This window comes from Megalopta genalis, chromosome 6, assembly GCF_051020955.1.
Source record: "Megalopta genalis isolate 19385.01 chromosome 6, iyMegGena1_principal, whole genome shotgun sequence".
Lineage (NCBI taxonomy): Eukaryota > Metazoa > Arthropoda > Insecta > Hymenoptera > Halictidae > Megalopta > Megalopta genalis.
Genome location: NC_135018.1, coordinates 9,313,400 through 9,329,812, shown reverse-complemented (window position 1 = coordinate 9,329,812; position 16,413 = coordinate 9,313,400). Strand labels below are relative to the sequence as shown.

At 43.2% G+C, this 16,413-nt stretch overlaps 1 protein-coding gene and 1 long non-coding RNA gene across 10 annotated transcripts in view; one reads left to right on the top strand and one right to left on the bottom strand.

The window, feature by feature from the left end:
- The window catches only part of Ten-m (teneurin transmembrane protein Ten-m), a 747,607-nt gene that overhangs the window by 561,193 nt on the left and 170,001 nt on the right, over positions 1–16,413 (top strand). The window lies entirely within an intron of this gene.
- Positions 12,488–14,215, bottom strand: LOC117223864 (uncharacterized). The gene is made up of 2 exons (XR_004491027.2): positions 13,707–14,215; positions 12,488–12,806 (listed from the first exon to the last, which is right to left on the bottom strand). It is a non-coding gene; the product is annotated as an uncharacterized LOC117223864 (long non-coding RNA).

The window sequence follows — 16,413 nt, the reverse complement described above, 5'->3', positions numbered from 1 at the left end:
CTGGCGCGGTCGATGTTGATTTCTCGCAAACGTCTGTAAGAGACGTTGCAGCATTTCTTCTGTAAAAGACGTCCGGTGGAAGAATGCATCGACGACAGACAAATCGAACATGGGCATTACTATTGTACGTGGGAATGATCGATCCGTAACCATCGCGTTGCCTTTCAAGGCGCACTCTCGACTCGAACTAGTCCTTTTCTTTTCGCCGACGTTCGAGTATCCGGTCGATACCTTGCCTCTCTCTCCCTCTCTCTCTCTCTCTCTTTCTCTCTCTCTCTCTCTCTCTCTCTTTCGCTTTTTCTATTCCTCCCCGGCCTGTCTTTCTCCAGGAAAGATCTTATCTGCCAGAAACGCGACGACCTACTTCCACTGTCGAGTCATGCGATATCAGAGATCCGCGGGAGTGATTTATATAGTCGAAAACTACTTCGCGCTGGATAGAATCTAATCTTTTCAATACGACCAGTTCCGAGCGCTCATAAAATCGTTATGAGAAAAGTTCGACGAACAATGAGGACGCGTTGCTCGTTAACACGAGGCCAGAAATCGTCGAAACAAACGCTGGAATCTTCGGATCCGCTGTTGATTGATCACTGATTGGACCGTTTCACCCAAAAACTTTATCTACGGATTTAATTGCCTGTAATTTTGCTTCTCGTCATTTCGTTGCTCGTCGAACGATGAACATTTGTCAAAGTGTCTAGAGACCCAAGCAAGCGAATACTTTATCCTACTAGGAGTTTTACAATGTGCATAGACTTTATTTCGAGTTATTGTAAATGTATTATGCAGTTGAGATTCATAGCAAGATAGTTTATGTTTCGATGTTTGAGGAATGAAATTGTTTCGTGTCCGATCAAAAGTCGATGTTTTTGCCAGATGATTAACTAATTCGCGTGACCAGCCAGCCCGACGGGATTACCGATCCAGGATACCTAGGTTCGAGAGCGAACACTTCTCTCTCTCTCTCTCTCTCTCTCTCTCTCTCTCTCTCTCTCTCTCTCTTTCTCTCTAACTCGATTTCCAGCGGACCGATGTAAACGTTGCTCCATCAATCAGACGGCTACCGCAGTCATGAATGTCTCGTTTAATTCAACCGAAAGTTTCCATTTGATTTGAAATTAACGGCATTATGTCCGCTACAGTGTCGGCTAGTTTATTTTACAATTAATTACTGCGTCAAAGTTTATCACTGACTAGTCAGAATATCCGGTCGAGCGCTAGTTCGCGATATTCCCCGGGATATGTATGTATTCTGTTTCCTTTTTGTGTTGCTCCGGCTCGCTATTTACCCCTTTTAACAACGAGCACGGCTGCCGGCGAAACGAGACGGAAGTTCGTCGAAGCTTTTGACGCAGTCGAACGAAACCTTTCATTAATTTCTGCAACGATTCATTTAGTAAACATGACGAGTTTCAAAAAAAGATGACCCACCCACTACGATTGTTTGGACTCGCGAGGGGAAACGGCCGTTGGAGTTGTTTGTAATTGCAAGCATTCATCGTTCCGCGATAAAGAAGAAAGTCTGTCTGTCATTCGTAGCAGTTTAAAGACAGCCCTTTTCGGCTTTGCAGTTTCGATCCAACGATTTGTACAGTTTTGACGCGCTCGATATTACGCGGGTAAACAGCGTCCGGGATTCTTTGTGTTTCCGTTTCTTTGATCTCGAACAGGAAATACACGTGCGCTGTGTTTGAACATCGCATACGTGTATAATTCTACCTCTATGACAAGGGCAGACCGTGTAACATCATTGAGAAGAGTTTAACCAACATCAACGCTGCATGCTAACTCGAAATTCGACACTTCGCTGCCTGGCCCAGCGTATCAAGCCACTCGCATTCAACGCCAAAAACACGTTTCGATCACAAATTCGGTTGTTCGTGTTTCTAACGCGGATAATTAAAACCGATACTCGTTTTAGCTTTTCTGTTCACTCAAATATTTAGCATAATTAAAAGCGAATCGCAAGTTCTCTTCGGATATTGTTTGTAACATTCTAAAATTATAACTATAATATATAATATATAATTATAATTATATTTTCAACGTTCAATAAGAATTGATGTTACACAGTTCGGGGTTTTGAACATGCTGAATTTTTTAGTTGCTTTGCAAATCATTTTAGACAAGCCGACTTAAAGTATCTGGATGGTGAAACTTCTGTTTTTAACCACTGATCGTTGAATGTTTACATCAAGTTTTTACGTAATTATCGTGCACGTGTAAATCTTTGACCTAATTTAGACAAATACCTTGATCCTTAACTGGTACGATGATCTTCAGAAAAATAATTGCTACGTTGCGGTCATGATAGACCCGAAATAAAAAATGCCCAAAAGATGTGTTAATAAAATTCTAGAGTAATCATCCACTGCACTCTATTCTTGGCTAGTGTACAAAGTAATAAAAATATGGAAACATTCGAAATTAGAATGAAAGCGCAAAAAGTTCGCAAATGGTTGCGCAGGTCGGTGATCACCAGTTATAGACAGTTTTTCGTCGGGTGGTGTGCAGACAGAGTGCAGCGCCCGTTTGCTTGTCCAGTGTTCGGACAGCGGTGTCCCAAAAGGCAATCGTCGATGCAGGAAACACCCGGAAGCGGTCCGGAGTCGCATGCGGGTTATAGAACCCGCCTCGTTTCGCCTCGAAATCGGCTCCAGCCGACACGGCGCGACGCAAATCTCGGGCACGAGGTTATTAAACCAGCCAGGTGCGCCTAGCTACAGAGTTACAGTGCTACAGAGTGCAGAGCAAGAGGGCCCTATACACAAAGTAGTCGCCATCCAATTATCCGTCGCGCAAGATCGATCCTCGTGATCGATAGTCGGCTAATCCTCGGCCGCGTCGAGCCGCGCCGAGTTCGCTCTTGTTTGTTTCCCTCGGCTGTGTAGTGTGTAGGTGTAGGGTGTAGACTGTCGACTATAGCCACTGCAAATCCTACCGTGGCGGGTCGCGCGTCGAGATTCTCGATTGCCTTGTGTTGGGTTCGAGTTCGAGTCATAGGCGATTGTCTTTCGTTGCTGAGCGATGCCACTTCGTCACAGTAAGACACGATGACAGTCAAGTTGTCGCCGATTGCCGGGGATTATAATACGATGCCGAATGGTGCATCGGCTGCAACGCGTTCGGCGCTTCGATCTTACAATTACTGTATTTCCTGCTCTGATTCGGGGCTACTGCCGTAATCGATGCTTGAATCGAGGTGGTGTTCCCGAACGTTCATTAGTTTCGATCGGTGAGATTATGTTACGAATTGTCCCTGTTAGGGAGCTTAAATCGATGCTAACCCTTAATCGTTGGCGACCAGGATTATATTTGAACGGTGATAGTAAATTTTGTGCACCATGGACATACTGCTAGAGAACATTTATCGGGAACGTGGACGTTATTCGCTTCTCTCGACATATGAAAAAAAAGTGATTTATTTATTTATTTATTTATTTATTTATTATTGTACAAACTTGATAGCATTAAACAAATGAAAATGTGAACGAGCGGAAGAAAATCCGAGGAATGTGAGGAATAAAATCTGCTGTTATCGATTTAAAAATAACTGAAGATTAGCGTAATTATCGAAGTTGTGAAAGCAATCGTCTGGAAATCTATCAGTCGTTTGGTATGCAACGGACAGATAAGCACCTTTGAAGAGAAACTAATTGAATCAAAGTAAACTAGCATTAAAAAGCTGAAACTTCAAAATGTTCTGACAATTCCTCCAGCAGATGAAAGGATCGAAGAAAGCTTTCAACGAAGTGATTTTCAGATCTTAAAAGAAGAACCATACACGCGCGCGCACGCGCGCGTCGAAAAGCACCGAAATCGGGCTTTCCTCGAAACCGTGATTAGAGGGCGCATCGAAAGGTTCTCATTTTTCTGACGTTAGGTTGAAAGACTGCCGCGGCAGTACGGGGAAGTGAGGCTGTTCTGCTTAAAGGTTTTTCTAGGAAACATCGCCGAGAGGACAATCGAGCGTCTTCGCAGGAAGCATTAAGAGCTAGGATACCGTGTCGCGACCGCAACTCGTTGTCCCTGCGATTCGAAAATATGAAATTAGAGACCCTATCCAATCGAGGAAATGAACTACGCCGGCGGTCTCGCGAGACTATGTAAACAGAGACAGTGGAAGAGAGAAAGAGAGAGAACGGTCCTCCGTTTCCGCAGTTTCTGTAGCATTCGACAAAAAGATTTTAATTTCCGGTGAGAGAAAGCAACGGGTTCTTGATGCTCGGCTGCTCTGCTCCACAAAAGAAATATTACCGTGACTTAACGGCCTGCATATTACCGGTCCCCAACGTATTACCGCAACCACGCCATCCCTCTAACTTCCGCGTTGTTTAGCATACTCTGTCAACAGGTTCAAGCAGTATCGCACAGACCTAAATAACTTTTTTTCTCCTTTTCGAGTCGGTTTCGCGCACGCATCGCGCGAAATGCGTGTGTCGAGATGGAGAGCCATTACTTTCGCGTCACACCGTCCTCGACCAACCGGGAGCCTCGTTTCTTTCGATTCGAAATCTGCGTGAACGTTTTTACCGTGTTTCTTCGTTTACGCCGACGCTGCTTCGGTTATTACCGTTTTTGTTCGTAGACTGTTGGTAGAGTGTAAACAATGTAACGAGGACGGTAATTTTGTTTCATTCTTCGGTAGAAGAAATATGGCAAACAAAAAATTTCACGATGAAGTGGTTTGTTCGACGCGCTAAGCAGCTACATTTACTATCCCTCATTTGGAGGAGCTTAGTCTTATTTGTCTTTTCTCTTACTATTCACATGACAAATTTGGCTATCTTCTCCGCTACGCCTTTTTCATTTTTTGTAAATACGTTGAACAGAATCACAAACCGCTCGATACGGATTCCAATTTTCATGCTTAATCTTGTGAGAGGGAAGAGGGGAGAGAAAATCTTATGAAAAAAGGAAAATATTTCCATCGTTGATTAAAATGTTCCTTACGATAACATTGCTGTCAGATTGTTCGTGAAGTACGTGCCTCTGTTATTTAAAAAAAATTGCATATCCCCTAGCTACAACTATTATTTACTACCGAGAAAATATTATTACAAAAGTTCTTCGTCAATCTTCTACAAACGATCAGCTCTTAACGAATCCCATTTAATTTCTACGTCAAAGAGTTAAGAACCAACAAAGATTTTCTACACTCGACGATTTTACGAACCATCAAGTCGATGCAAGTACGTAAAACTTTCACGAGGACTGCGCTCTAACCGTAAGAAAAAGTTGAAGAAGATCACTTTTTACGCAAGAGAAACTCGCCGTTATCATTCACCGTTGCGCAAGCTCTCGGAGCCACGAACGGACTTGCAATTCGAGTTGGTAGCGGCAAGGCAGGGAACTTGCTTTCCCCGAGACAGGATAAATTTCGAGTTCGTTCGGCCGCTACTTAAATCGTCCGAAACCACTTACGGCACGTTCGTGAACCGCGGAGTCGCCTCGCGTCGAAGCGTATCGGCGCTGCTAGCCAGGATTCGGCGCGGATTCGCGCGGCGTAAACCTGCTTGAAGTTACGAACGTTACGTTGCGAGAGAGACTACCGCTATCACCGAAAGGATATTGCTGCAAAAATTGCCCGAAGAAAGAGAATGAGAGAGAGAGAGAGAGAGAGAGAAATGGATGGATGGATGGATGGATAGAGGAACGAGCACCTTGCTGACTCGGCGGCGGCTGGCTCGGTTGTCTTCAGACGTCGTTCCGAACCGGAACTGGAACGTCCGCTGGAACAACCGCCCCCGCATTCGTCCCTTTTCTCCTCTTCTCGCTATCTCTCTTTCCCTCTCCCTCGAAGCCCGCCCTTTTCCCGTTTCTATGTCAGCCTTCCGTCCCGCGGGATCCGCGTAATCCTCTTCCATCATTTCGCAACGACGATATGAAAAGAGTACTTATGTGGGTTCAATTATGAAACGGCACGCCAATAAAGCCACTCTGTCCCTCTCTCTCTCTCTCTCACACACACACACACACACACACACACACACACGCACGCTCTGGTATGCGCGGTCTGGCTTTTCGTGGCTCCTTTCCTCCGCCGATTCAGGCATCTAACGTTAATCCTAATACCGGTTTTTATATGGAATCCAAGGAGAACTATATTCCGGGAAGACTGCGAAATTACTTCGTTTAGCCAACCTCAATGGATTTCGAGCGATTCTTGTTGCTGAGGACTTAATTTGGTCATGCGAGAAAATACGTCCTTTACCCGCCAACTATGTATGTCGCGTCTTCTTCTAACCGCGTAGAATTAATCAAAATACTTACTAGATCTAAAGTTCGAGGATTCTTCAGTAGGAAATACACAGAAACTTCTGATTTGCAATTATTTTTTGATAGGACAGTAAACGTCGACGTACAAGAATTTCCTACTGAATTCTGCCATCCCTTTTGTCTAAAATCTAAAACATCGTCCGGAAGATGAACCACTAAAAAGAATAAAATTCTTCGGGATAGCAACATTCCCAGATTATTACTTATCGATATTGTTTATCTGAAGCAAAACAATGTCTTGATAAAGCTTGAAGGATACCATCGGTTCGCTTCAAATAAATGTTTCAGAAAATCCCGACGACGAATGATCGATGAAGATTGAACCGATTGCGGCAAATATGTTTCTACAGCAACGTAAACGAGATCGAAATCGGGAACAACTGTGTAAATAGGGTGCCGGTGAAGCTTGTTGAAATTGAATTGTCGAGTAATTTATTCCGGTGGTGATTTGCAAGTTATGCAGCGACGAAACTGTAAGAGTCGCGGGCCCGGCCAGATTCAAGCAACGCCGATGAAACAATTAGCACCGAGTGAACAGAACCAGGAGCGAGCAACGTGCTCGGAATTAGCACTTTCACCCTCGCGCGCCGATTAAGAAGCTCTTTCCCCCGACCGCCCCGTTCCTCGTAATCGCTTAATTATTAATCGCATCGAACAGACCTTATTAACTCGCGGGAGAATTTGCGCGCGGTGACAATAATCGCGGTGATAATTAATAACGGACGCTAAATAACGTTACCTTGTTACAATGTTAAGCAATCGCCAGTATCATAATTAGATTCTCTAGGTCTCTGATCACTCTTCCACCGCGATTCTAATTATGCTGGAAATAAATGTCATCGAGTGTCCTGTACTACCCATACATTCGTCGCATTTAATGCAGTTTTCGTAGCGATCAGAGACCAAACAAAATTCGTTCAGAGTGTTACAATTTCTACTATGCTCGAAGAAGATGCAAACGCTGAATTTGATTAAATATAATGTTTTAGGAAACAAAATGGAGCACAAAATTCGCGGTCTAATTATCATCTACTTTATTATCATTTAATACAAACTTCATAGCAATTGAAGGCCAAACAAAATGTCTTCTCCCTATGTATGGCTTTTGTTTGATGAAAATTTTGTTGACCTCGAACAAATAATTTGTTAAAAAGTCGAAGAATAAGAACTGTTATAAAATCGAGAGTGAAAATGTTGATTAAATTGTTAGAAAATCGATATAAGAATGCTGCTCGATGACATAAACGATTTGCAATTTCTAATTATGGTAATAATGTGGTCTCGATTAACGCGTGGAACGCTGTCGAGAGGACGAAATCATGGTCTCCTTCCGCGACAGTATTTTTTAGGTCGCTCGGTTGCTCCCTTTGACAACCCTTATCGGTTAATTATCTCTGGCTGCGATACCAGGTAATTATACGGCGGAAGCTATAATAGACCACGCGTCTATTATCGAGAGTGTTGCTGACCGGAAGGATCGACCGGAAGGATCGACCGGAAGCATGGCTTTCTGCTCGAGATTCGAGCTTTCCGTCTTTTCTGTCTTTTCGATATCCCCGACCGATAGAAACGAGCGGATGCTGTTCCTGTTCCCGCAGGTATAAGTCATGCTCGTCGCATAACTCTCCCGAGTGCACGCTCCGATCTTAGAGATTTAATTAAATGATCCGCGCGCGCAGCGTCGTGTCCCGGAATTATTTTATCGGAATGCGATTGGCTTCGACCGTCGAGCAAGCTATCTATTTGTAAACGCCGGAATCCGACGCGCGTTTTCGACTTCTCATTAAAACGGAAATTAAACACGATAATCTCGCATTCGTTAGCAGCTCGTCTCAACTTTCGTGGAACTTATTAGTTTAATTTACCATACCGGAAGATAATTGTTGCCGGATACGCGCAGTAGCCGCAGCCGAAAAAGAAAGATACACAGCGATTTGTTTTCGTGTTTATCGCGCGACGAATCTTCATTTGTTCCCAACGAAACAAGCCGGCCAGCTTTTACTTTTTGCTCGCGGAATATTTAGTCAGCATGGTTCTGTATTATATTGTCTGTTATTTCAGTTCAGTGGTATTGGTCCGAGGTAGCATATCGATCTCTAGTATCCTCTCGATTTTATTTGCCCGCGTCTAATTGTCCCGCGCAAACGGCGCGCGCGAAATTTTCCCAGGAAAACGAAACAAGCTTCGAGCCAGTCCCCTGAAAAATATTTTCGGGCTTTCTAATTCCCGCTGCAAAACAATCGCCGTCTCCCGTTGCTGGTCGGCCGCGCGGCCGGTTACTGGTTACACATTTAAAATCTTGCAGCCAATTAAAATCAATAACGCGCGTATTCCTCCTCGCGCATACACGCGCATTATCTGCAGCCAATGGAGGGATGCTCATTATCACGAACACCATTATTTATCATCCTGCACATAGCAGTAAATGGTGCTTCGACAAAAACGTAGTTATACGCCGGGTACATTGTAAATTATCTCGGCTCGTAGAACACCGCTGCGCCCGACCAACGTTCACGTTTAATTAGTACAAAATCCACTAGGATCCTCCGACCGTGTACGGTGTACAACATCTTTTTTCCGCCAATTTATTGACCTAATAGCCGACGATGCACAGGGCGATCCATTGTTTTCTACGAGCTGGCGACACGATATAAAATCAATTCCACATCTTCGTGTGCTGAAGTCAATATATTGTTCGTATCCAGCTGCAAACAAATATTGGGTTGGCAACTAAGTAATTGCCGATTTGTTCAATGAAATAAAAAGTTTTTTTACTTGGAACGAAGTTTGATCTGTAATGTATTTTCCATTTTGTTCGATGACCTTTTGCCATCTCTCTGACAACTTGAAAATTCCACGCTCGTAGAAAGTCTGATCCTTTTCGGCCAAAAACTGAGTTAAGTGAGATTTTACAGCGTCATCATCATTAACCCCTTAATCCACAGTTTTTTTTAAAAAGACCGGCCAAAAAGATCAATTTTTTTTAATGTAAAAAAACACAATTTAGAATGTTGTCTTGGCAAGAAAATTACAAAAATACAAAAATAATAGATATTTATACAATTGGTATGATTTCTAATTTTCAGAATATTACTATTATTATTATTGTTATTATTGTTGTTATTATTATTATTGTTATTATTATATTTTATTTTACATTATATTTTAGTAAAATATATATTGAAAAATGAGCGAATCAGGATCTGAATATGAATACGCTGTCGGAAAGCGGATCACAAGGAAGAGATAAATCGTAAGTGATAAGTAGAAAAAGGATATATTTTATACTTGAATAAGTAAGTGTTATAGCTTACAATCCCATGTAAATGATAAATATCAATAAAACGATTGCTTTTTTTTGCTTTCACATTGTTATTTTCAATTCTCGATTGCATTCGAGTGTGAAAAATTATAGCAACGTAAAGTACAACGCCGCTCGAATTATCTCGAGTGTGCACAGTTTGGTCAGTTTAGCGCGCTCGAGTTAACTCGAGCGTGCACGTTAAGGGGTTAAAAGTTTTACCACGAAGGGAGTTGTTCAAGGATCGAAATAAGTGGTAATCCGATGGCGCGAGATCAGGGCTATATGGTGGGTGTAACATCAATTTCCAATCAATATCCATCAATTTTTGCCGAGTGGACAAAGACGTGTGCGGCCTAGCATTGTCCTGCTGGAAAATGATACCCTTACGATTGATCAATTCTGGTCGCTTTTCCTTGACCGCTGCATTCAATTTGTCCAGTTGCTAACATTCACGGATAATAAAAAATAACATAATAATAATAATAATAATAATAATAATTTTATAATATAACATTTACGGATGTCATAAAAATGGGAGTGAGAGACATCTATAACTGAAATCGACAATTATTTACATACCATTGCTCGGTATGATTTACGAAAGATCAGTTGTGAAATTATGTACGCATTTCCACTCGTTTCGTAGCAACCATCACCGAATCCATTCAAATCCTTTCGTGTATCAATTTTCTTTCGCATATTTTTGAAACCACTTCTTAGAAATTAAGATCGATCGTCTTAGTGAACTTAATTGTAAGTGATAATACGTTTATCTGGCTATTAGAAAGTTGAAATAGAGATGGAACGTTCGTCTCCATGGATCAAAACGAGTCCAAGTTTCGTAGTACGAGAGTTAACAATCTCGGAAATGTAATTAATAGACTGCGGATTTTATGGATTTGTGCCAAAGGAAAGTTGGTAAAGGCTAGAATTATGGAAGAATTTGAACAATTCAAGAATTTTCGATGCATTCCTTTCAGTTGATTAAAACGATTAAAGGAATACAGCAGCTGTTCGATTTCTGCTGTTAAAAAAAGAAGAGCTGTATTTCCATCGACTTTTGTATCGTCTTCAACAAAGACGCAAAATACCAAAGATCGCAAAATTTCAGTTCGAAAGGTAAGAAAACTATTAGGAAACATTTGAAAAAAAATGCTTAATATCGCTGCGGAGAGTAAGAATGGCAACGTTGTCGATGGCCATAGTAATTAATGCTGCAGCCACTGAAAAAGCCACGGGTTCCTTGTAATGTGCTAAAGCAATTCCGAGGCGCCAGAAAAAGACGAAGACGTGGTTTGCACCGAAAACTATCCCGCGAGTTGGTTTCTAGTGGTTTGTCGGAGTCGAAGGAGCGTGTCAAAGGGGCTGTCAGTACAGCGGAACACGTTGTCAAAAATATCGGACAATAAAGTGGCGCCTGGAAGGAGCCGTGGATCGCGAGCGGCGCGCGGCGGTAACGTATCGCGAAACTACCGGTCTATTAATAGCCGGCAGCCGCAAGAGCAGCAGCTTGTTCGCTACGTTTCGTCGTATGTCATCATTTTATTTTTCCCGTTAGCGGTATGGCGCACGGTCCCTTTCATCTTCGTGCTGTCGGGCCACGATGCATCCCTTGTAGTCTCATCGTACGGTTTCTTTCCGACCTCGAGGACGTCGTAAATCGTCCTCGGGGTTCGGGGACACGCCGAGGCCGTGGCCGTGGCCGTGGCCGGCGAACGGTGCAACGCGTACCTTCGGCTGCTATTCGCGGATAGAAGAAACAAGAAAGAAGACGCCGCGATGCTCATCGGCGCGACATTGCCTCCGCAGAAATCGCACCGAGCAGACGGCCCGTGGCATTTTCCCCGCCGAATAATCGTGTCCCCCGGCCGGAATCGTATATCGACCTCCTTTACTTCTATTTGCGGACTATTACTGCTATTACTGCGGGACCTACGCGAACCCCGACATTCCACTGCTCTAATTAAACTAACCATAGACAGTAGACGGAGCCCGTTTCCATCGCAGCTGCACGGTGAAATTATTTCGCCTGAAATGATGGCCAAAATTCTTTTGTTCCTTTTCGCGAGAACCAAAAAACACTTTGGCAACGAAATGTTGCCCGCCATTAGCGCAGGATAAAAGAATTTACAAATAACATTCTTCACCGATTCGTTTACCGTGTCTTTATTTGTCTCGTGTTACTTTAAATTTCATCGAATTATAATCAAATTTTATACGAATTGTTCGAAATATGTACTTCACCGAATTACCGGACATTTTTTAAGAGTCCGCCACGTAAAATTAGGTTCGGAATGTTCGCAAAATATCATGAAATAACGTCTATAAATCAAGCTGAAATACGTTTAGCATTTCTTAAATAATTCACTTAAGGAAGATTCAATTCCAAGAAAGAGTTTATTCCGATCGTATCTATCTAATAATACAAAATTCCGTAGACATAACTCTGCTTCTACGTTGCCGATTCTGAAGAGAATTCTCAATCTTCTGTTGTTATCTCAGCTACAGATTTATTTGAAACAGTTTCTTCGCTTCGAATTATGGAATAATTATTATTAGATGCGACTGCGTTTAGCAACGCAACGGTGGAGTGATAAGCGCGTTAGTCACGCCTCCGCGTCCGGTTTTCGATTTTTCACGCCAATTTCGCAGAAGATAATCCGCATGATCCACGAGGAATAGTTTTACCAGAGTTCGAGAGACATTCGGCGCATAAATTAACCGCTGTCGGCTCGCTCGGAACGGTATAAATAATAATTTAAAAAATGCGGAGGATTCAACTGGTGAATTTAAAAAGCATGGTCGAGAGAAAGAGGGAGAGAAAGGGGGAAGAGAGAAAGAGAGAGAGAGAGAGAGAGAGAGAAGGGAAGAGAGAGAGAGAGAGAAAATCGTAACCGGAGAGACAGCAAATAACATATATATTTTTAATTAACGTGCAAATGAAAGCGCCACGCAGCGATCGTTGTTGCCTACTTATCACAGGTGCCATCCGTTGGCGTTGATATCACGCGCACATTTTGCTCGTCCGGATTATTCGTATGCCGTGGAATCTGTCCACGAAACGTCTGTCTAAAAACCTGACGTGGACATCGTTATCGGTCGGTTAAGAAGCGTTAAAATAGAAAATCTGCTCGAACGTCTGCGCGGATCGGTGACGGTGACGGTGACGGTGTGGCGTGTCGGTGACGGTGATGTTTTCCTTGATCGATGTGCGCCGTCTCTGCTCGAGAGCAATTCGAATGATTAAAAATCTGCATATACGATTTTTCCAAAACCGAGGTACCTCTCTCTAAATGTACCACGAGTGGGAGGGGTGATATTCGAGTTTGATTTGAAAGCCGCGCACTTGTCATCGCGCGTCGCAGAAAATATTCCATCAAATTGCTAATCCGATTCGTCGACCGTTCAAAAGTCTTTCCTTCGATTACATTGCGGATTTTAACGATGCGACCAGCACAATTTAGAACGGACTTTAATGGCGTCGTTAACGAGCACGTGCTTAATGTGTACTTACACGCGTAGCAAGGATAATATAATTTTATGCTAATTGCCCGAGCGAACTTTAAAACGAGAGAATTGTTTCGTTAAGATCGACGCTCGTTAATTTCGTTTCTATATACCTTCGACGTCTTTGTAAATTGTTTACGAGCTTTGAATATGCCTTAGACGATCCAATGAATCGATAATTCGATTCCTGCTGCTAATTTAAACATTTTTCATGATTCCTTGAAATATATAAATACAATGTGAAATCATATTTTCTACGATTCACAGAATTGATTATAAAATTTTGATAGCCTGTTGCTAATGCTCTGCTACTCCTCTAACGAATGTTTCTTCTTTCTGTTACAGGTAAGTGTGAATATCTTAACAACGTGATCTCGCACGGCGCTCGAGAGTAAGTATGTAACCCCAAAAACGTGCTCATCATCAAATTCATCAGAACCAGTTGCCTTTGTACAATTCGCCAAAACCTTTTTGTAACATTCCCGCAAATTTTATCATATCTTCTAAAAAAAGCCTCTAAACACTTTATTCGTCAAAGCACGATTACCAAGATTTTCTATCAATTGGAGATCGTTACATTACATCGACTTAACAAAATTTGTTGAATTATTACCTTGCAAAGAAAATCCCGTCCGTTGATCTTCGACTTTCGCCTCCTTGCCTTCCAATGTCGAGTCGATCGGAATCGAAATTCTATTCTTCTGTTATCGGTGTTTAACCACAAGAGAAAATACAAAGGAAATTACGAAGGACATAGATGTTCTAATTGCGGTAGCTGTAGAGAAAATCATAACGGAAGAGTTTGAAAGGGCCATTAAAAAACAGCTGGTACATAAAGTGTTACGTTCGCCGCGAAATCAAATTCTCTTGCTTCGAAGTTCGTTGCAGAGATAAGACCACCGACAGCGGTATCGCGTGAAACACTATAAAACATCATCCTACATGGTAGTTTTTCCTCCGCGATAGCCTCAAGCCTTAAAGACAAAGATGTTGAACGACCTCGAACACTTGTGCGAGCAAATAGGCGGCGTATTGTTCGGGCCGAGTCCCGCGGGCAAATCACTCGGTCCGTTTAATTAAACGTCGCGCCGCGCCGGCCGTCTCGCGAGGAGTCGCGAGATAATTTCGTGATAGTTCGCGATAGACCACGCTAGCCTGAGCTGGCTGTTATACACGCACGTGGCGCGACGGGAGAACGCGCGCGAGCATGTCGTTCTTCGTGCACGCATATGCGTTCGTCGGTGTTCGGTTTCCACGTATCATTGGCGGTATCAGTTTATTACGCATGTACTCTGCGCAGGGTAATCAATCCCCGATTAATCAACCGAAAATGGTCGATTTAATGCGTTAATGTTATGGCCGTTGATACGCGTTTCGCGCGTATCATTGGTGTTAATTAGTGTAATATAGGCAGTCGTAATATCCGTCATGGTCGGGCGCTAATCCGAGTTTTGCTGACTCGAATTCAACCGAGCCGAATCGAACTAAGCCGAGCAATCGAACTGTTTCCTCCACTGTTTTTCTTTCTTTTTTTTTTACGGAATCAGTTTCGTTGTCCTTGCGCTTTTTGTCGCCCTCTCCGAGCCCGCGTTTGCTATCTCGAGCCTTTTCCGAAATAGTCTTCGTTTTGGAATCGAGTCTTTTCGTCCCGGAAAGGGAATTATCATGAATTTTGCGTAAGAGCGGCTACATTCGTGCGTCCGCGACTCTTTTTACACGCGGATCTCGTCATCTCGTTTATAAGTAATTGAGGTATGCGAGAAAAACGGAATATTTCACCGGGAACCCCTCATTATGCGTACGTATAAATTCAGAGCAACACTCGTAATTAGTCGATTCGTATCAGCTACGTAAATCGGTAAAGGGGAACGTTGGTCGTGCTTGATTTGTCAAACGGTCCGCCGCGCGCCGCACGCACGGTGCAGGCCACATTTTTCAGAGATTCCTGTTCCTCTTGTCTACAAGAACATCTGATTCGCATAGCTCGATTTTTCATTGGTGAGCAAGCCGCTGCTAGAATTCATTTTCACATATCGATATATTCATACTTTACATACGTATTCGTTTAAATGACTATTCCTGGATTTCGTAAGACGAGATCCCAAGCTTTTAGTACGATTGAAATCGTCAGTCGCTCCTATTGAAAGATTGAGAGAATTCTCGTGATGCTCGAAATATCTTTGTTATTTTATTTAAGCCAAATGGTGTTTAACAGTTAACATAAATAATCGAATGACCCAATGGCTCGATCCAAAAGTATTAAATAATTCAATTGGAAGATGAGAGCGTAAATGAAGTCTGCGCAATACACGATAAAATAAAAATTGTAAAAGATCATCGGACAAATGACTTCGAATCGATTCAACCTAAAAACAAAAGTGTAGAAAAAATCCTCGCGGGACTATCGAAGCGAAAGAACGTCGATATAAGAAGAAAGTATCAGGACGAGAATGAAGAAAGGGAACAACACTCATATAAAAATTCTAGCAAGAAAATGATCGAAATGTGTGTGCGAACTGCTACATTTCCGACGAGCAAGCCTACGAACGTCTAAATTTGCAAATATTGTCCGGAAGAACGAAGGATCCGCACGAAAATCGTGGTTTCCACAGCATGTTCGATTAGCAGAAAATCTGTGGCGTATCGGTAAAGATGACCGTCTTCGTCAGTCATTCGTAGAGAAGACGAGAGGCAGAGGATCGGTTGGGCTCAGGCTCGGATTCTGGTTCGGGTTCTGGTTCGGGTTTGCGTTCGGGTTCGGGCTCGGGCTCGGGTCCGGGGCTTGCGAGGCGAAAGGATTTTCCGTGAGACGCCGTCAGAATCGTCTATATATTTTCGAGCAATTAGTGTCACGATCTTTTTCTACCGTGCGCTTAACTTTGACATGCTCTGTCACTCCGAGCCCTGGTACCCTTCAATCCCAGTTGTCTGCTATTCGGATGCGAGTAATTACGCGTCACTCATGGCTCTTACGTTCGACGAGCGTGCTGGCGAAGTTTCCTCGCTCGAACACGAGCTCCACCGGGCTCGACGAAACTTCCGTCACCGGAACGTAGGGGGCGTTCGCCTGAGCTTCCCCCTCCCCCCTCCTCCGGCCGCCATCCTTATCAACCCCCCAATTCTCAATTTTCGCTCGCGATCGCGTTCAACGCCTTCGAGTCAGCCGTTTTCAGATTTACATCGATTCGAAGGATTGTCGCGGCGACACTAAGCGTCGCGACGCGATGGATTTACCGACTGGAAAATTATCGCGACTCCGTCGAGAATTCCGTTCCGCCGAAATTATTTTCTCTGGAAAGCTACTGAACTGTTTAGCAAGT